This window comes from Mobula birostris, chromosome 6 (genome assembly GCF_030028105.1).
Source record: "Mobula birostris isolate sMobBir1 chromosome 6, sMobBir1.hap1, whole genome shotgun sequence".
NCBI classification, from domain to species: domain Eukaryota; kingdom Metazoa; phylum Chordata; class Chondrichthyes; order Myliobatiformes; family Myliobatidae; genus Mobula; species Mobula birostris.
This window is the reverse complement of record NC_092375.1, coordinates 1,669,769-1,690,908: the sequence shown is the minus strand read 5'-3', so window position 1 is coordinate 1,690,908 and position 21,140 is coordinate 1,669,769. Positions and strand designations below refer to the sequence as shown.

The 21,140-nt window shown below is 52.0% G+C and overlaps 1 protein-coding gene across 5 annotated transcripts in view; it reads left to right on the top strand.

Annotated features, from left to right (window-relative positions):
- Positions 1–21,140, top strand: part of gbe1b (glucan (1,4-alpha-), branching enzyme 1b) — a 523,715-nt gene that overhangs the window by 469,632 nt on the left and 32,943 nt on the right. The window lies entirely within an intron of this gene.

Sequence of the window (21,140 nt, the reverse complement as noted above, 5' to 3'; positions counted from 1 at the left end):
CGGGGTGTTCCTGTGGAGGAGAGTAATAGGGGTGTTCCTGTGGAGAGGGACCGGGGTGTTCCTGTGGAGAGACACTGGGGTGTACCTGTGGAGAGACACTGGGCTGTTCCCTTGGAGAGAGACCAGGGTGTTCCTGTGGAGAGAGACCGGGGTGTTCCCGTGGGAGGGACCGGGGTGTTCCCGTGGAGAGAGACCGGGGTCTTCCTGCGTAGAGGCACCGGGGTGTTCCTGTGGAGAGAGACCAGGGTGTTCCTGTGGAGAGACACCGGGGTGTTACTGTGGAGAGACACTGGGGTGTTCCTGTGGAGAGAGACCGGGGTGTTCCTGTGGAGAGAGACCGGGGTATTCCTGTGGAGAGAGACCGGGGTGTTCCTGTTTAGAGAGACCGGGGTGTTCCCGTGCAGAGAGACCGGGGTGTTCCCGTGCAGAGAGACCGGGGTGTTCATGTGGAGAGAGACTGGGGTGTTCATGTGGAGAGGGACCGGAGTGTTCCTGTGGAGGAGAGTAACAGGGGTGTTCCTGTGGAGAGACACGGGGTGTTCCTGTGGAGAGAGACTGGGGTGTTCCTGTGGAGGAGAGTAACAGGGGTGTTCCTGTGGAGAGGGACCGGGGTGTTCCTGTGGAGAGGGACCGGGGTGTTCCTGTGGAAAGACACTGGGGTGTTCCTGTGGAGAGACACCGGGGTGTTCCTGTGGAGAGAGACTGGGGTGTTCCTGCGTAGAGACACAGGGGTGTTCCCGCTGAGAGAGACCTGGGTGTTCCCGTGGAAAGAGACCGGTGTGTTCCCGTGGAGAGAGACCGGGGTGTTCCTGTGGAGAGAGACCGGGGTATTCCTGTGGAGGAGAGTGATAGGGGTGTTCCTGTGGAGAGAGACCTGGGTGTTCCTGTGAAGAGAGACCTGGGTGTTCCTGTGGAGAGGGACCGGGGTGTTGTGTTCCTGTGGAGAGAGACCTGGGTGTTCCTGTGGAGGGAGACCAGCGTGTTCCCGTGGAGAGAGACCGGTGTGTTCCTGTGGAGAGAGACTGGGGTGTTCCTGTGGAGAGAGACAGGGGTGTTCCTGTGGAGAGAGACTGGGGTGTTCCTGTGGAGAGAGTCCGGGGTGTTCCTGTGGAGAGAGACCGGGGTGTTCCTGTGGAGAGACACCGTGGTATTCCTATGGAGGAGAGTGATAGGGGTGTTCCTGTGGAGAAAGACCGGTGTGTTGCTGTCTGTGGAGAGACACCGGGGTGTTCCTGTGGAGAGAGACCGGGGTGTTCCTGTGGAGATAGACCTGGGTGTTCCTGTGGCGAGGGACCAGGGTGTTCCTGTGGAGAGGGACCAGGGTGTTCCTGTGGAGAGGGACCGGGGTGTCCCTGTGGAGAGGGACCGGGGTTTCCCTGTGGAGAGACACCGGGGTGTTCCTGTGGAGAGACACTGGGGAGTCCCTGTGGAGAGACACCGGGGTGTTCCTGTGGAGAGAGACCGGGGTGTTCCTCTGGAGAGAGACTGGGGTGTTCCTGTGGAGAGAGACTGGGGTGTTCCTGTGCAGAGACACCGAGGTGTTCCTGTGGAGAGACACTGGGGTGTACCTGTGGAGAGGGACAGGGGTGTTCCCGTGGAGAGGGACCAGGGTGTTCCCATGGAGAGAGACTTGGGTGTTCCCGTGGAGAGAGACCGGGGTGTTCCCGTGGAGAGAGACCGGGGTGTTCCCCTGCAGAGAGACGGGGGTGTTCATGTGGAGAGGGACCGGGGTGTTCCTGTGGAGAGACACATGGGTGTTCCTGTGGAGAGACACCGGGGTGTTCCTGTGGAGAGACACCGGGGTGTTCCTGTGGAGAGAGACCAGGGTGTTCCTGTGGAGAGGGACCGGGGTGTTCCTGTGGAGAGACACCGGGGTGTTCCTGTGGAGAAACACCGAGGTGTTCCCGTGGAGAGAGACCTGGCTGTTCCCGTGGAGAGAGACCTGGGTGTTCCCGTGGAGAGAGACCTGGGTGTTCCCGTGGAGAGAGGCCTGGGTGTTCCTCTGGAAAGAGACAGGGGTGTTCCTGTGGAGAGAGACCGGTGTGTTCCTGTGGAGGAGAGTAATAGGGGTGTTCCTGTGGAGAGGGACCGGAGTGTTCCTGTGGAGAGACACTGGGCTGTTCCCTTGGAGAGAGACCAGGGTGTTCCCGTGGAGAGGGACCGGGGTGTTCCCGTGGAGAGAGACCGGGGTGTTCCCGTGGAGAGAGGCCTGGGTGTTCCTCTGGAAAGAGACAGGGGTGTTCCTGTGGAGAGAGACCGGTGTGTTCCTGTGGAGAGAGACCGGGGTGTTCCTGTGGAGAGACATCGTGGTGTTCCTGTGGAGGAGAGTAATAGGGGTGTTCCTGTGGAGAGGGACCGGAGTGTTCCTGTGGAGAGACACTGGGCTGTTCCCTTGGAGAGAGACCAGGGTGTTCCCGTGTAGAGAGACCGGGGTGTTCCCGTGGAGAGGGACCGGGGTGTTCCCGTGGAGAGAGACCGGGGTCTTCCTGCGTAGAGACACCGGGGTGTTCCCGTGGAGAGAGACCGGGGTGTTCCTGTGGAGAGAGACCGGGGTGTTCCTGTGGAGAGAGACCGGGGTGTTCCCGTGCAGAGAGACCGGGGTGTTCATGTGGAGAGAGACTGGGGTGTTCCTGTGGAGGAGAGTAACAGGGGTGTTCCTGTGGAGAGAGACCGGGGTGTTCCTGTGGAGAGAGACTGGGGTGTTCCTGTGGAGGAGAGTAACAGGGGTGTTCCTGTGGAGAGGGACCGGGGTGTTCCTGTGGAGAGGGACCGAGGTGTTCCTGTGGAAAGACACTGGGGTGTTCCTGTGGAGAGACACCGGGGTGTTCCTGTGGAGAGAGACTGGGGTGTTCCTGCGTAGAGACACAGGGGTGTTCCCGCTGAGAGAGACCTGGGTGTTCCCGTGGAAAGAGACCGGTGTGTTCCCGTGGAGAGAGACCGGGGTGTTCCTGTGGAGAGAGACCGGGGTATTCCTGTGGAGGAGAGTGATAGGGGTGTTCCTGTGGAGAGAGACCTGGGTGTTCCTGTGAAGAGAGACCTGGGTGTTCCTGTTGAGAGGGACCGGGGTGTTGTGTTCCTGTGGAGAGACACCGGGGTGTTCCCGTGGAGAGAGACCGGTGTGTTCCTGTGGAGAGACACCGTGGTGTTCCTGTGGAGGAGAGTGATAGGGGTGTTCCTGTGGAGAGGGACCGGTGTGTTTCTGTGGAGAGACACCGGGGTGTTCCTGTGGAGAGAGACCAGGGTGTTCCTGTGGAGATAGACCTGGGTGTTCCTGTGGAGAGGGACCGGGGTGTTCCTGTGCAGAGGGACCGGGGTGTTCCTGTGGAGAGGGACCGTGGTGTCCCTCTGGAGAGACACCGGGGTTTTCCTGTGGAGAGACACCGGGGTGTTCCTGTGGAGAGACACCGGGGAGTTCCTGTGGAGAGAGGCCTGGGTGTTCCTCTGGAGAGAGACAGGGGTGTTCCTGTGGAGAGGGACCGGGGTGTTCCTGTGGAGAGAGTCCGGGGTGTTCCTGTGGAGAGAGACCTGGGTGTTCCCGTGGAGAGAGACCGGGGTGTTCCTGCGTAGAGACACCGGGGTGTTTCCGTTGGAGAGAGACCAGGGTGTTCCCGTGGAGAGGGATCGGGGTGTTCCCGTGGAAAGGGACCGGGGTGTTCCTGTGGAGAGACACTGGGGTGTTCCTGTGGAGAGACACCGGGGTGTTCCTGTGGAGAGACACCGGGGTGTTCCCGTGGAGAGACACCGGTGTGTTCCCGTGGAGAGACACCGGTGTGATCCTCTGGAGAGAGACCGGTGTGTTCCTGTGGAGAGAGACCTGGTGGGTGTTCCTGTGGAGAGAGACCTGGGTGTTCCTGTGGAGAGAGACTGGGGTGTTCCTGTGGAGAGAGACCTGGGTGTTCCTGTGGAGTGACACTGGGGTGTACCTGTCGAGACACACTGGTGTGTTCCTGTGGACGGAGACTGGAGTGTTCCTGTGGAGAGACACCAGGGTGTTCCCGTGGAGAGGGATTGGGGTGTTCCCGTGGAAAGGGACCAGTGTGTTCCTGTGGAGAGACACTGGGGTGTTCCTGTGGAGAGACACCGGGGTGTTCCCGTGGAGAGAGACCGTGGTGTTCCTGTGGAGGAGAGTGATAGGGGTGTTCCTGTGGAGAGGGACCTGTGTGTTTCTGTGGAGAGACACCGGGGTGTTCCTGTGGAGAGAGACCGGGGTGTTCCTGTGGAGAGACACCGGGGTGTTCCCGTGGAGAGACACCGGTGTGATCCTGTGGAGAGAGACCGGTGTGTTCCTGTGGAGAGAGACCTGGTGGGTGTTCCTGTGGAGAGAGACCTGGGTGTTCCTGTGGAGAGAGACTGGGGTGTTCCTGTGGAGAGAGACCTGGGTGTTCCTGTGGAGTGACACTGGGGTGTACCTGTCGAGACACACTGGTGTGTTCCTGTGGACGGGGACTGGAGTGTTCCTGTGGAGAGACACCAGGGTGTTCCCGTGGAGAGGGATTGGGGTGTTCCCATGGAAAGGGACCAGGGTGTTCCTGTGGAGAGATACCAGTGTGTTCCCGTGTATAGAGACCGGGGTGTTCCTGTGGAGAGGGACCGTGGTGTTCCTGTGGAGGAGAGTGATAGGGGTGTTCCTGTGGAGAGGGACCTGTGTGTTTCTGTGGAGAGACACCGGGGTGTTCCTGTGGAGAGAGACCGGGGTGTTCCTGTGGAGAGAGACCTGGGTGTTCCCGTGGAGAGAGACCGGTGTGTTCCTGCGTAGAGACACCGGGGTGTTCCCGTGGAGAGAGACCAGGGTGTTCCTGTGGAGAGATACCAGTGTGTTCCCATGTATAGAGACCGGGGTGTTCCTGTGGAGAGGGACCGGGGTGTTCCTGTGGAGAGGGACCGGGGTGTTCCTGTGGAGTGACACTGGGGTGTACCTGTCGAGACACACTGGTGTGTTCCTGTGGACGGAGACTGGAGTGTTCCTGTGGACGGAGACTGGAGTGTTCCTGTGGAGAGACACCAGGGTGTTCCCGTGGAGAGGGATTGGGGTGTTCCTGTGGAGAGGGACCTGTGTGTTTCTGTGGAGAGACACCGGGGTGTTCCTGTGGAGAGAGACCGGGGTGTTCCTGTGGAGAGAGACCGGGATGTTCCTGTGGAGAGAGACCTGGGTGTTCCCGTGGAGAGAGACCGGTGTGTTCCTGCGTAGAGACACCGGGGTGTTTCCGTGGAGAGAGACCAGGGTGTTCCTGTGGAGAGATACCAGTGTGTTCCCGTGTATAGAGACCGGGGTGTTCCTGTGGAGCGGGACCGGGGTGTTCCTGTGGAGTGACACTGGGGTGTACCTGTCGAGACACACTGGTGTGTTCCTGTGGACGGAGACTGTAGTGTTCCTGTGGAGAGACACCAGGGTGTTCCCGTGGAGAGGGACCGGGGTGTTCCCGTGGAAAGGGACCAGGGTGTTCCTGTGGAGAGACACTGGGGTGTTCCTGTGGAGAGACACCGGGGTGTTCCCATGGAGCAAAACCGGTGTGTTCCTGTGCAGAGAGACCTGGGTGTTCCTGTGGAAGACACCTGGGTGTTCCCGTGGAGAGAGACCGTGGTGTTCCTGTGGAGGAGAGTGATAGGGGTGTTCCTGTGGAGAGGGACCTGTGTGTTTCTGTGGAGAGACACCGGGGTGTTCCTGTGGAGAGAGACCGGGGTGTTCCTGTGGAGAGACACCGGGGTGTTCCCGTGGAGAGACACCGGTGTGATCCTGTGGAGAGAGACCGGTGTGTTCCTGTGGAGAGAGACCTGGTGGGTGTTCCTGTGGAGAGAGACCTGGGTGTTCCTGTGGAGAGACACCAGGGTGTTCCCGTGGAGAGGGACCGGGGTGTTCCCATGGAAAGGGACCGGGGTGTTCCCATGGAAAGGGACCAGGGTGTTCCTGTGGAGAGACACTGGGGTGTTCCTGTGGAGAGACACCTGGGTGTTCCCGTGGAGCGAGACCGGTGTGTTCCTGTGGAGAGAGACCGGTGTGTTCCTGTGGAGAGAGACCTGGGTGTTCCTGTGGAGAGAGACCTGGGTGTTCCTGTGGAGAGAGACTGGGGTGTTCCTGTGGAGAGAGACCGGGGTGTTCCTGTGGAGTGACACTGGGGTGTACCTGTCGAGACACACTGGTGTGTTCCTGTGGACGGAGACTGTAGTGTTCCTGTGGAAAGACACCAGGGTGTTCCCATGGAGAGGGACCGGGGTGTTCCCGTGGAAAGGGACCAGGGTGTTCCTGTGGAGAGACACTGGGGTGTTCCTGTGGAGAGGCACCGGGGTGTTCCCGTGGAGAGAGACCTGGGTTTTCCTGTGGAGAGAGACTGGGGTGTTCCTGTGGGGAGAGAGACCTGGGTGTTTCTGTGGAGAGACACCGGGGTGTCCCTGTGGAGAGAGACCGGGGTGTTCCTGTGGAGAGAGACCGGGGTGTTCCTGTGGATGGAGACTGGGGTGTTCCTGTGGAGAGAGACCAGTGTGTTCCTGTGTATAGAGACCGGGGAGTTCCTGTGGAGAGACACCGGGGTGTTCCTGTGGAGAGGGACCGGGGTGTTCCTGTGGAGTGACACTGGGGTGTACCTGTCGAGACACACTGGTGTGTTCCTGTGGACGGAGACTGTAGTGTTCCTGTGGAGAGACACCAGGGTGTTCCCGTGGAGAGGGACCGGGTTGTTCCCGTGGAAAGGGACCAGGGTGTTCCTGTGGAGAGACACTGGGGTGTTCCTGTGGAGAGACACCGGGGTGTTCCCGTGGAGCGAGACCGGTGTGTTCCTGTGGAGAGAGACCTGGGTGTTCCTGTGGAGAGAGACCTGGGTGTTCCTGTGGAGAGAGACTGGGGTGTTCCTGTGGAGAGAGACCTGGGTGTTCCTGTGGAGAGACACCGGGCTGTTCCTGTGGAGAGACACCGGGGTGTCCCTGTGGAGAGAGACCGGGGTGTTCCTGTGGAGAGAGACCGGGGTGTTCCTGTGGATGGAGACTGGGGTGTTCCTGTGGAGAGAGACCTGGGTGTTCCCGTGGAGAGAGACCGGGGTGTTCCTGTGGAGAGAGACGGGGTGTTCCTGTGGAAAGGGACCGGGGTGTTCCCGTGGAAAGGGACCGGGGTGTTCCCATGGAAAGGGACCAGGGTGTTCCTGTGGAGAGACACTGGGGTGTTCCTGTGGAGAGACACCTGGGTGTTCCCGTGGAGCGAGACCGGTGTGTTCCTGTGGAGAGAGACCTGGGTGTTCCTGTGGAGAGAGACTGGGGTGTTCCTGTGGAGAGAGACCTGGGTGTTCCTGTGGAGAGAGACTGGGGTGTTCCTGTGGAGAGAGACCGGGGTGTTCCTGTGGAGTGACACTGGGGTGTACCTGTCGAGACACACTGGTGTGTTCCTGTGGACGGAGACTGTAGTGTTCCTGTGGAGAGACACCAGGGTGTTCCCATGGAGAGGGACCGGGGTGTTCCCGTGGAAAGGGACCAGGGTGTTCCTGTGGAGAGACACTGGGGTGTTCCTGTGGAGAGGCACCGGGGTGTTCCCGTGGAGAGAGACCTGGGTGTTCCTGTGGAGAGAGACTGGGGTGTTCCTGTGGAGAGAGACCTGGGTGTTCCTGTGGAGAGACACCGGGGTGTCCCTGTGGAGAGAGACCGGGGTGTTCCTGTGGAGAGAGACCAGGGTGTTCCTGTGGATGGAGACTGGGGTGTTCCTGTGGAGAGAGACCAGTGTGTTCCTGTGTATAGAGACCGGGGAGTTCCTGTGGAGAGACACTGGGATGTTCCTGTGGAGAGGGACCGGGGTGTTCCTGTGGAGTGACACTGGGGTGTACCTGTCGAGACACACTGGTGTGTTCCTGTGGACGGAGACTGTAGTGTTCCTGTGGAGAGACACCAGGGTGTTCCCGTGGAGAGGGACCAGGTTGTTCCCGTGGAAAGGGACCAGGGTGTTCCTGTGGAGAGACACTGGGGTGTTCCTGTGGAGAGACACCGGGGTGTTCCCGTGGAGCGAGACCGGTGTGTTCCTGTGGAGAGAGACCTGGGTGTTCCTGTGGAGAGAGACCTGGGTGTTCCTGTGGAGAGAGACTGGGGTGTTCCTGTGGAGAGAGACCTGGGTGTTCCTGTGGAGAGACACCGGGCTGTTCCTGTGGAGAGACACCGGGGTGTCCCTGTGGAGAGAGACCGGGGTGTTCCTGTGGAGAGAGACCGGGGTGTTCCTGTGGATGGAGACTGGGGTGTTCCTGTGGAGAGAGACCTGGGTGTTCCCGTGGAGAGAGACCGGGGTGTTCCTGTGGAGAGAGACGGGGTGTTCCTGTGGAAAGGGACCGGGGTGTTCCTGTGGAGAGTGATAGGGGTGTTCCTGTGGAGAGAAACCGGGGTGTTCCTATGGAGAGGGACCGGGGTGTTCCTGTGGAGAGACACCGGGGTGTTCCTGTGGAGGAGAGTGATAGGGGTGTTCCTGTGGAGAGAGACCTGGGTGTTCCTGTGGAGAGAGACTGGGGTGTTCCTGTGGAGAGAGACCTGGGTGTTCCTGTGGAGAGACACCGGGCTGTTCCTGTGGAGAGACACCGGGGTGTCCCTGTGGAGAGAGACCGGGGTGTTCCTGTGGAGAGAGACCGGGGTGTTCCTGTGGATGGAGACTGGGGTGTTCCTGTGGAGAGAGACCTGGGTGTTCCCGTGGAGAGAGACCGGGGTGTTCCTGTGGAGAGAGACGGGGTGTTCCTGTGGAAAGGGACCGGGGTGTTCCTGTGGAGAGTGATAGGGGTGTTCCTGTGGAGAGAGACCGGGGTGTTCCTATGGAGAGGGACCGGGGTGTTCCTGTGGAGAGACACCGGGGTGTTCCTGTGGAGGAGAGTGATAGGGGTGTTCCTATGGAGAGAGACCTGGGTGTTCCCATGAAGAGAGACCTGGGTGTACCTGTGGAGAGGGACCGGGGTGTTCCCATGGAGAGAGACCTGGGTGTTCCCGTGGAGAGAGACCGGTGTGTTCTTGTGGAGAGAGACCGGGGTGTTCCTGTGGAGAGAGATGGGGGGGTGTTCCTGTGGAGAGACACCTGTGTGCTCCTGTGCAGAGAGACCGGGGTGTTCCTGAATATCCATCACTGATGGCAGACCTTAGCGTGCACAGATGCCTAGGGAGTTGCTGTCCCTAGATGTCTAGGGAGTTGCTGGGAGACCATGGTCTTCCTGGGTCTCTTACGCTGCCAGCATAACATGTTCCAACTTCCTAACTCGTTAACAAGTATTTCTTTGGGATGTGAGACTAAACTGAATGACCGGAAGGTCACAGGGACATCATAGAACCTCATTACATACGGCAGCAGCAATCCAGCTACTCTTGCAGCTGGCACTGTAAAGTATTCCTCAGATGAGGAGACCCATTGCAGCACAGCCTCGTATCTCCAGAGATGTAAGCTGTGACCTGTCTGCATGATCTCCCTGTAACTCCATGCAGTTCGTCCCACATCCCAATGAAATGCAGATTGCTTCGTGATCTGGCTGCAGTATGTTAGCATCTGGCTTCAGTGGATGGAAATGTGCGGATTGGTATCGGCTTGGTGTAAATGGGTTAGCATAGAATCAGTGAGCCAAAAGGCAGTTTCTTTTCTGTTCCCTCTCTAACCCAGTGACAAAACAATACACAATGCTCTGAGTGCTGCCCCTATTTCCACGCCTCTGTACGTTAATGCCTGCATTCTCTGCACCGCTCCCTTTCCCAGTCTATCACATTCACTGTGGGCTGCCCAACACAATCCTCACTGATTTGATTTGGCGCAAATGACACATTTCACTGGATATTTTAATGTACCTGTGACAAATAAAACTAATGCTTGATCTTCAATGAGTGGCCTCATGGCTGATTGCTGGGGATGGGGATGGGGCTGACCAGTGCAGAGAGACTGAGTCACTTTGCTTCATTTGCACTGGCGTTTTCAGGAACGCCCTCCAACAGGCCCACAACCCTGTTGTGGTTTGGACGGTTGCGTGCCTCAATGACCCGGAGAGCTATGCTGGCTCGAGACAGGTCTGTAAGCTTTGGCTCTTGGTAGAGTCAGCCAATCCAAACAGGTCAAAGGGCAGGGGCCAGTCTAGGGGTTATCCACTGGTCCTCCAGGTTTGGGAGTCCAGCTCAGGGCCAACAACCTTGACTGGTCAAACAAAGTTGTAGTGAAAACAGCAATGAAGAATCCTTCTACATCTGAATGGCTCTGGACAGGTAGAGATGGAGGACCTTCATTGCTGCCAGCAGGTGTAGCAGGCTGTGAGTAAGTTAGTTTCAGGAAGGAGGAAATCTTACAGAAACATGATAGCAATGGACAGATTAGATGCAGGAAGGACGTTCCCAATGGTGAGGGTGTCTGAAATTGATGAGGGGGCTTGGTCTATGGAGAGGAAGACTAAGGTAAGGAGAAATTTCTTTCTTCAGAGAGAGGGGTGAACCTGTGGAATTCTCTGCTGCTAAACCAGACTCCTAAATGGATTCACAAAGGAGTTGGATATTGTACTGGGGGCCAGGGGGATCGGGGAAAATCTTGAACTGGCCACTGGATGAACAACCATGATTGTATTGAGTGGTTGGGTACGTTGGAAGGGCTGAATGACAGTTAGCAGTTAATTCACCAACAGTCGACGTACTCTGCCACGTCTAGTGTGTGATCTTTGTTCTTTTGCTACAGACATTTCTTGAAACAGATTGGGCAGTGTCCGTGTGCAGAGAATCTGATAAAACATTATACCACAGTATAGGACCTTCAGCCTACGTTGTGCCAATCCTTTAACCTACTTACCCTAAATTCAATCTAACCCTTCTCTCCCACATAGCCCTCCATTTTCTATCATTCCTGTGTCTATCCAAGAGTTTCTTAAATGTCCCTATCTATCTGCCTCCACCAGCATCCCCTGGCAGGGCTTTACACACACTCACCATTCTGTAAAAATCCACCTCTGACATCACCCCTATACATTTTTCTGATCACCTTAAAATTATGCCCTTTTGTGATAGTAATTTCCACCCTGGGAAAAAGTCTCTGGCTATACCTCTTATCACCTTGTACACCTCCATCAAGTCACCTCTCATCCTCCCTGGCTCCAAAGTGAGAAGCCCTAGCTCACACAAAGACATTTACAAACATCACAAAGAGCACGGGCCTCAGTTCCCTTTGGACACCATTAGTCACTGAGCTCCAGGCCCTAAGCACTCCTTAAGCTGCGATGAAGGACCTGAGATGTTAACTCTGCAGATGCTGCCTGACCTGCTGAGTTTTTGTAGGAGTGTCTCCCTTCAGGCTTGTAGCATCTTGCCCTCAAGTATTGATTTTGTAAGATTGATAATATCAACCTGGAGGCGAGGAATTGCTCCCTGACATCATTTGTCACTCAGTGTGACAGTTGTTAATGGTTCCCTCAGTCCCAGTCAGAGACTGGTGCATACCAAAGAGAGAGAATGCTTTATTAAAAACCATTTGGCATTGATTAAGGAGCCCAGTTCTGTTAATAAAAGAACAGATGCAGAATATTTGCTTATGTAAATTAGTTTTATGGTTAATTATGTTCTAATTTAAACATGCTCAGTTTTACTTTCAGTTAGGTTGAACAGGGCTTGTGTGGATAGTCATTGGAGAGCGATGCACTCTCCACTGACCACAGAACACAGACATTCGGTCGATCCCGTTATCTGGGCTCCGCGTTTTCCCACCCACCAGTTGTCGGTTTCGAGGGGATCCCTGGTATCCAGTGACAGTGATGTCATCCACTGGGCTGACCCAACCAATCACAAGCAAAAAAACAGCTCATAAAAGGCACAATCTGAAATAAACATTTTAAAATAAAATTACAGAATGCAAAAAAAAAAGGAGATTGGAACAGGTACATAAAATTAAGATGTTATCCAAAATGCATAAATTTAATGAATACAAGTTTACCTGTAATGATTTTACATTGATCTAGTTATAGTCATAGAGAAGTACAGCACAGAAACAGACCCTTCGGCCCATCAGATCCATGCCAAAACGATTTAAAGTGTCTCCTCCCATCAACCTACATCGGGACCATAACTATCCATACCCTAACCATCCATGTACCTATCGAAACTCCTCGTAAACGTTGAAATCGAGCTCACATGCACCACTTGTGCTGGCAGCTCGTTCCATACTCACAACCCTCTGAGTGAAGAAGTTTCCCCTCATGTTCCCCTTAAACATTTCACCTTTCACCTTTAACCAATGACCTCAAGTGGTAGTTCCACCCAACCACTGGAAAAAGCCTGCTTGGATTTACCCTATCCATACCCCTCATAATTTTGAACACCTCTGTCAAATCTCCTCAATCTTCTACATTCTAAGGAATACGGACCAAACTTACTCAATCTTTCCTTACAACTCAGATCCTTCAGACCTGGCAGCATCCTTGTAAATTTTCTCTACACTCTTTCAACCTTATTTACATCTTTCCTACAGGTAGGTGACTGCCGATGAGGCTGCTTAGCAAGATAAGAGCCCATGGAATTACAGGGAAGTTACTAGCATGAGTGGATCATTGGCTGGTCGGCAGAAAACAGAGAGTGGGAATAAAGGGATCCTATTCTGGATGGCTGCTGGTTACCAGTGGAGCTCCACAGGGGTCGGTGTTGGGACCGCTGCTTTTTACCATGTATGTCAGTGACTTGGACCATGGGATTAATGGATTTGTGGCTAAATTTGCCAATGATACAAAGATAGGTGGAGGAGCGGGTAGTGTTGAGGAAACAGAGAACCTGCAGAGAAACTTAGATAGTTTAGGGGAATGGGCAAAGTGGCAAATGAAATACAATGTTGGTAAGTGTATGGTGATGCACTTTGGTGAAAGAAATAAATGGGCAGACTATTATTTAGTTGGGGAGAGAATTCAAAATGCAGAGTTGGAAAGGGACTTGGGAGTCTTTGTGCAGGACACCCTAAAGGTTAACCTCCAGGCTGAGTCAGTGGTGAAGAAGGCAAATGCAATGTTGGTGCTTATTTCTGGAGGTATAGAATATAAGAGCAGGGATGTGATGTTGAGGCTCTATAAGGCACTCATGAGACCACACGGAGTATTCTGTACAGTTTTGGGCTCCTTATTTCAGAAAAGATATACTGACATTGGAGAGGGTTCAGAGAAGATTCACAAGAATGATTCCAGGAATGAAAGGGTTACCATATGAGGAACATCTGGCAGCTCTTGGGCTGTATTCCCTGGAGTTCTGCAGAATGAGGGGGGAATCTCCTCATCCAGATCATCGATATAGATGACAAACAACAATGGACCCAGCACCAATACTAGTCACAGGCCTCCAGTCAGAGAGGCAGCTATTTACTACCCCTCCCCGGCTTCTCCCACAAAGCCAATGTCTAATCCAATTTACTACTACCTCATCTTGAATGCTGAGCGACTGAACCTTCTTGACCAACCTCCCGTGGGATCTTGTCAAATGCCTTGCTAGAGTCCATGTGGACAACATCCACTGCCTTGCCTTCATCTACTTTCCTGGTAACTTCCTCAAAAGGCTCTGTATGATTGGTGAAACAGGACTTACCACACACAAAGCCATGCTGACTATCCCTAATCAGTCCCTGTCTATCCAAATACTTAGGTATCCGGTCCCTCAGAATACCTTTCAATAACCTTCCCGCAACTGATGTCAGGCTCACTGGCCTATAATTTCCTGGTTTTTGTTTAGAGTCTTTCTTAAATGGTGGAACAACATTGGCTACCCTCCAATAAGACCATAAGATCCTCTGGTACCTCTCCTGTCGCTAAGTCTAATTTAAATATCTCTGCTAGGGCCCCAGAAATTTCTGCAGTTGGCTCCCGTAGGATCTGAGGGAAAACCTTGTTGGGCCCAGGAAATTTATCCATCCTGATTCGCCTCAGGATAGCAAATACCACCTGCTTTGCCTCACTTTTATAGACTCGGTCTGTTTCATGAGTAAATACAGATGGAAAAAGCTGATTTAAGATCTCCACCATCTGTTTTGGCTTTACACATGGATTACCATTCCAGTCTTTCAGAGAACCAATTTTGTCCCTTGAACTCCTTTCGCTCTTAACATATCTGTAGAATCCCTTGTCTCCAAGAGCAACTTCATGCCTTCTTTTAGCCCTCCTGACTTCTTTAAATATTCTCTTGCATTTCTTATACTCCATAAGGACATCATTTATTCCTCCCTGTCTACACCTGCTATGCACCTCTTTTTTTCTCTTAACTGGGGTCTCCATATCTCTTGAAAACCAAGGTTCCCTGCACTTGTTACCCTTACCTCTTATTCTGACACAGACATTCTACTCTCAAAATTTCACTTCTGAAGGCCTCCCACTACCCAGGTACATTTTGCCAGAAAACAGCCTGTCCTAATCCACACTTCCTTTCTGATACCATCAAAATTGGCCTTTCTCCAATTTAGTATCTCAACCTGCAGACCAGACCTATCTTTTTGCATATGTACTTTGAAACTAATGGCATTGTGATCACTGGATGCAAAGTGTTCCCTTACACAAAATTCTGTCACTTGCCCTGTCTCACTCCCAAACAGAAGATCAAGAACCACAGTCTCTGTCGGGATAACTACATAATGATTAAGGAAAGTTTCCTGAGCACATTTGACAAGCTTCATCCCATCTAGTCCTTTAATAGGACGGGATTCTGAGTCAATACATGGAAAGTTAAAATCAGCTACTCTAACAACATTATGTTTATCTGAGAAATTATCCAACTCAGATTAGTACCAGGCCTGACACTGACCACACCAGAAGCTTTAAGACCAGAAGTCCATAAGGTATAGGAGCAGAGTTAGGCCATTCAGCCCATCGTGTCTGTTCTGCCATTCCATCCCAGATCCTACTCAACCCCATACACCTGCCTCCTCGCCATATCTTTTGGTGCCCTGACCAATCAGGAAACGATCAACTTCCATCTTAAATATACCCATGGATTTGGCCCCCACCGCAGTCTGTGGCAGAGCATTCCACAGATTCACCACTTTCTGGCTGAAACAATTCCTCCTTACCTCTGGTCTGAAAGGTCACCCTCAATTTTAAGGCTGTGGCCTCTAGTTCTGGATACCCCCACCACAGGAAACATCCTCTCCACATCCACCCTATCTAATCCTTTCAACATTCAGCAGGTTTCAATGAGATCCCCCTCCCCACCCACCATTCTTCTAAGTTCCAGTGAGTACAGGCTCAAAGCTGCCAAACGCTCCTCATACATTAACCCCTTCATTCCCAGAATCATCCTGATGAACCTCCTCTGGACTCTCCCCAATGACAAAACATCCTTTCTGAGATATGGGGCCCTAAACTGTTGACGATACTCCCAAGTACGGACTGACTAGTGTCTTATAAAGGCTCAGCATTATCTCCTTGCCTTCATATTCTATTCCCCTTGAAATAAATGCCAACATTGCATCTACCTTCTTTACCACAGACTCAACCTGTAAATTAACCTTCTGGGAGTCTTGCACAAGGACTCCTAAGTTCCTCTGCATGTCCGATATTTGAAACTTATCCTCATTTACGTGATAGTCTGCACTATTGTTCCTTTTACCAAGACGTATTATCATACATTTCCCAACACTGTATTCCATCTGCCACTTTTTTGCCCATTCTTCCATTTTGCCTAAGTCCTGCTGCAATCGCACTGCTTCCTCAGCATTACCCACCCCTCCACCCATCGTTGTATCATCCACCAACTTTGCCACAAAGACATCAATTCCATTATGCAAATCACTGACAAATAATGCAAAAAGCAGCAGTCCCAGTACTGACCCCTGAGGAGCACTACTAGTCACCGGCAGCCAACCAGAAAAGGCCCCTTTTTATTCTCACTCACTGCTTCCTGTCCGTCAGCCATTCTGCTATCCATGCCAGTATCTTTCCTGTAACCTCATAGGACTTTAACTTGTTAAGCAGCCTCATGTGAGGCACCTTATCAAACGCCTTCTGAAAATCCAAGTAAGTGTTATCCACTGCCTCTCCTTTGTCCACCCTGCTTGTTACTTTCTCAAAGAACTCTAACAGATTTGTCAGGCAAAATTTCCCTTTACAGAAACCATGCTGACTTTGACTTATTTTATCTCCAAGTACATTGAAAGCTCATCCTTTGTAATAGACTCCAACACTTTCCCAACCACTGAGGTTAGGCTAATAGGCCTATAATTTCCACCTGGTTCAGGCGACTTATCCACTTTAACACCTTTGAGTTGGCTTAGCATTTTTTCCTTTGTAATAGCAATGGCACTCACCCCTGTTTCCTGACACTCACGGACCTCAGGGACACTGCTAGTGTCTTCCACAGTGAAGACAGATGCAAAGTACCCATTAAGTTCATTTGTCATTTCTTTGTCCCCCATTACTACCTCACCAACATCATTTTCCAGTGGTACAATATCAACTCTCACCTCCCTTTTACTCTTTACATAACTGAAAAAACTTTTGGTTTCTTGCTTTATATTATTGGCTAGTCTGCCTCATATTTAATCTTTTCCCTTTTTTTTTTAGCTTTTTTAGTTGCCTTTTGTTGGATTTTAAAAGCTTCCCAATCATTCAACTTCCCACTCACTTTTGCTACCTTATATGCCCTTTCCTTGGCTTTTTTGCAGTCCTTAACTTCCCTTGTCAGCCACGGTTACATACCCCTGCTATCTGAGAACTTCCTCTGTGGGACATATCTGTCTTTCACCTTGTGAACTATTCCCAGAAACTTCAGCCATCTCTGCTCTGCCATCATCCCCACCAGTATTCCGCTCCAATCCGCGTGGGTAAGCTCCTCTCTCATGTCTCTGTAATTCCATTTATTCCATTGTGATACAGATACCTGTGAGTTATGCCTGTCCCTCTCAAATTGCAGTATAAATTCAAGGGTTCCTTTACATTAAGCTCCATAGTAAGATCTGAGTTATTACACAACACCCAATCTTAAATAGCCATCTAAGATAATTCAATCTCTTACCAACAGAGCCACACCATCGCCTATCCCTTTTTGCCTGTCCCTTTGATACAAAGTATTTCCTTTAATGTTAAGCTCCCAACTATGGCCTTCTTTCAGCCACAATGCAGTGATGCTCACATGATACTGACCAATCTCTACAATCTCTAATTGCGCCATGAGTTCATCCACTTTTTTCCGAATGCTATATGAATTTAAATACAGCATATTCAGTCCTGCATTCTTCACCCTTTTGAATTTTGCCTCTGTGGTACAACCTCACTCTTTGCTCTGTCTGTACTTGTACCCAGTCATTGGCTTGTCCTTCCTTACATTCATGTTATTGGCACCTGATTAGTTCCAAGGGTTCAGATGGGGCAGAGTTTGTTAAGTGTGTCCAGGACGGATTCCTGTCACAGTATGTGGACAGGCCGACCAGGGGGAGTGCCATACTAGATCTAGTACTAGGTAATGAACCGGGTCAGGTCACAGATCTCTCAGTGGGTGAGCATCTGGGGGACAGTGACCACCGCTCCCTGGCCTTTATAATTATCATGGAAAAGGATAGAATCAAAGAGGACAGGAACATTTTTAATTGGGGAAAGGCAAATTATGAGGCTATAAGGCTAGAACTTGCGGGTTTGAATTGGGATGATGTTTTTGCAAGGAAATGTACCTTGGACATGTGGTCGATGTTCAGAGATCTCTTGCGGGATGTAAGGGATAAATTTGTCCCGGTGAGGAAGATAAAGAATGGTAGGGTGAAGGAACCATGGGTGACAAGTGAGGTGGAAAATCTAGTCAGGAGGAAGGCAGCAGCATACGTGAGGTTTAGGAAGCAAGGATCAGATGGGTCTATTGAGGAATATAGGGAAGCAAGAAAGGAGCTTAAGAAGGGGCTGAGAAGAGCAAGAAGGGGGCATGAGAAGGCCTTAGCGAGTAGGGTAAAGGAAAACCCCAAGGCATTCTTCAATTATGTAAAGAAAAAAAGGATGACAGGAGTGAAGGTAGGACCGATTAGAGATAAAGGTGGGAAGATGTGCCTGGAGGCTGTGGAAGTGAGCGAGGTCCTCAATGAATACTTCTCTTCAGTATTCACCAATGAGAGGGAACTTGATGATGGTGAGGACAATATGAGTGAGGTTGATGTTCTGGAGCATGTTGATATTAAGGGAGAGGAGGTGTTGGATTTGTTAAAATACATTAGGACAGATAAGTCCCCAGGGCCTGACGGAATATTCCCCAGGCTGCTCCACGAGGCGAGAGAAGAGATTGCTGAGCCTCTGGCTAGGATCTTTATGTCCTCGTTGTCCACGGGAATGGTACCGGAGGATTGGAGGGAGGCGAATGTTGTTCCCTTGTTCAAAAAAGGTAGTAGGGATAGTCCGGGTAATTATAGACCAGTGAGCCTTACGTCTGTGGTGGGGAAGCTGTTGGAAAAGATTCTTAGAGATAGGATCTATAAGCATTTAGAGAATCATGGTCTGATCAGGGACAGTCAGCATGGCTTTGTGAAGGGAAGGTCATGTCTAACAGACCTGATAGAGTTCTTTGAGGAGGTGACCTGGCATATAGATGAGGGTAGTGCAGTGGATGTGATCTATATGGATTTTAGTAAGGCATTTGACAAGTTCCACATGGTAGGCTTACTCAGAAAGTCAGAAGGCATGGGATCCAGGGAAGTTTGACCAGGTGGATTCAGAATTGGCTTGTCTGCAGAAGGCAGAGGGTGGTGGTGGAGGGAGTACATTCAGATTGGAGGATTGTAACTAGTGGTGTCCCACAAGGATCTGTTCTTTGACCTCTACTTTTCGTGATTTTTATTAACAACCTGGATGTGGGGGTAGAAGGGTGGGTTGGCAAGTTTGCAGATGACACAAAGGTTGGTGGTGTTGTAGATAGTGTAGAGGATTGTCAAAGGTTGCAGAGAGACATTGATAGGATGCAGAAGTGGGCTGAGAAGTGGCAGATGGAGTTCAACTTGGAGAAGTGTGAGGTGGTACACTTTGGAAGGACAAACTCCAAGGCAGAGTACAAAGTAAATGGCAGGATACTTGGTAGTGTGGAAGAGCAAAGGGATCTCGGGGTACATGTCCACAGAACCCTGAAAGTTGCCTCATAGGTGGATAGGGTAGTTAAGAAAGCTTATGGGGTGTTAGCTTTCATAAGCCGAGGGATAGAGTTTAAGAGTCGCGATGTAGTGATGCAGCTCTATAAAACTCTGGTTCGGCCACACTTGGAGTATTGTGTCCAGTTCTGGTCACCTCACTATAGGAAGGATGTGGAAGCATTGGAAAGGGTACAGAGGAGAATTACCAGGATGCTGCCTGGTTTAGAAAGTATGCATTATGATCAGAGATTAAGGGAGCTAGGGCTTCAGTCTTTGGAGAAAGGAGGATGAGAGGAGACATGATAGGGGTGTACAAGATAATAAGAGGAATAGATTGAGTGGATAGCCAGTGCCTCTTTCCCAGGGCACCACTGCTCAATACAAGAGAACATGGTTTTTAGGTAAGTGGTGGGAAGTTCAAGGGGGATATTAGAGGAAGGTTTTTTACTCAGAGAGTGGTTGGTGCGTGGAATGCACTGCCTGAGTCAGTGGTGGAGGCAGATACACTAGTAAAGTTTAAGAGACTACTAGACAGGTATATGGAGGAATCTAAGGTGGAGGCTTATATGGGAGGCAGGGTTTGAGGGTCGGCACAACATTGTGGGCCGAAGGGCCTGTACTGTGCTGTACTATTCTATGTTCCATGTTCTATGTTATACCCATCATCTACTTGTAAACCTGCTGGCTCATTCTCAGCTCTACCATACTGGTTCCCATCCCCATGCTATAATATCTTAAACCATTTCCAACAGCCCTAGTCAATCTGATTGCAAGAATATTGCCCCCCTCGGATTGAAGTGCAACCTGTCCCTTTTGTACAAGTACCATCTGACCCAGAAGAGGTCACAGAAGCCTTGACACTGACCTTTTTGAAGGTTTGAAGGAGATGTGTGGGGGTGTTTGAAGGAGATGGGGGGTTTGAAGGAGATGTTTGGGGTTTTGAAGGAGATGTGGGGGGGGTTTGAAGGAGAAGTGTGGCGGGGTTGAAGGAGATGTGTGGGGGGGTTGAAGGAGATGTGTGGGGGGGTTTGAAGGAGATATGTGGGGGGGTTTAAAGGAGATGTGTGGGGGGTGAAGGAGATGTGTGGGGGGATTTGAAGGAGATGTGTGGCGGGGTTGAGGGAGATGTGTGGAGGGGGTTGAAAGAGATGTGTGGGGGGGGTTGAAGGAGATGTGTGGGGGGTGAAGGAGATGTGTTGGGGGGTGAAGGAGATGTGTGGCGGGGTTGAAGGAGATGTGTGGGGGTTTGAAGGAGATGTGTGGGGGGATTTGAAGGAGATGTGTGGCGGGGTTGAAGGAGATGTGTGGGGGGGTGTTAAAGGAGATGTGTGGAGGGGGTTGAAGGAGATGTGTGGGGGAGTTTGAAGGAGATGTGTGGAGGGGGTTTGAAGGAGACGTGTGGTGGTTTGAAGGAGACGTGTGGGGGTGTTTGAAGGAGACGTGTGGGGGGTTTGAAGGAGACGTGTGGGGGTGTTTAAAGGAGACGTGTGGGGGTTTGAAGGAGACGTGTGGGGGTGTTTGAAGGAGACGTGTGGGGGTGTTTGAAGGAGAAGTGTGGGGGGTTTGAAGGAGAAGTGTGGGGGGTTTGAAGGAGACGTGTGGGGGTTTGAAGGAGACGTGTGGGGGTGTTTAAAGGAGACGTGTGGGGGTTTGAAGGAGACGTGTGGGGGTGTTTGAAGGAGACGTGTGGGGGGGGTTTGAAGAAGACGTGTGGGGGTGTTTAAAGGAGACGTGTTGGGGGGTTTGAAGGAGACTTGTAGGGGTTTGAAGGAGACGTGTTGGGGGGTTTGAAGGAGACGTGTGTGGGTTTGAAGGAGATGTGTGGGGGTTGAAGGAGATGTGTGGCGGGGTTGAAGGAGATGTGTGGGGGGGTTGAAGGAGATGTGTGGGGGGATTTGAAGGAGATGTGTGGTGGGGTTGAAGGAGATGTGTGGGGGAGTTTGAAGGAGATGTGTGGGGGGGTTTGAAGATGTGTGGGGGGTGAAGGAGACGTGTGGGGGTGTTTGAAGGAGACGTGTGGGGGTGTTTGAAGGAGACGTGTGGGGGGTGTTTGAAGGAGATGTGTGGGGGAGTTTGAAGGAGATGTGTGGGGGGGTTGAAGGAGATGTGGGGGGGTTTAAAG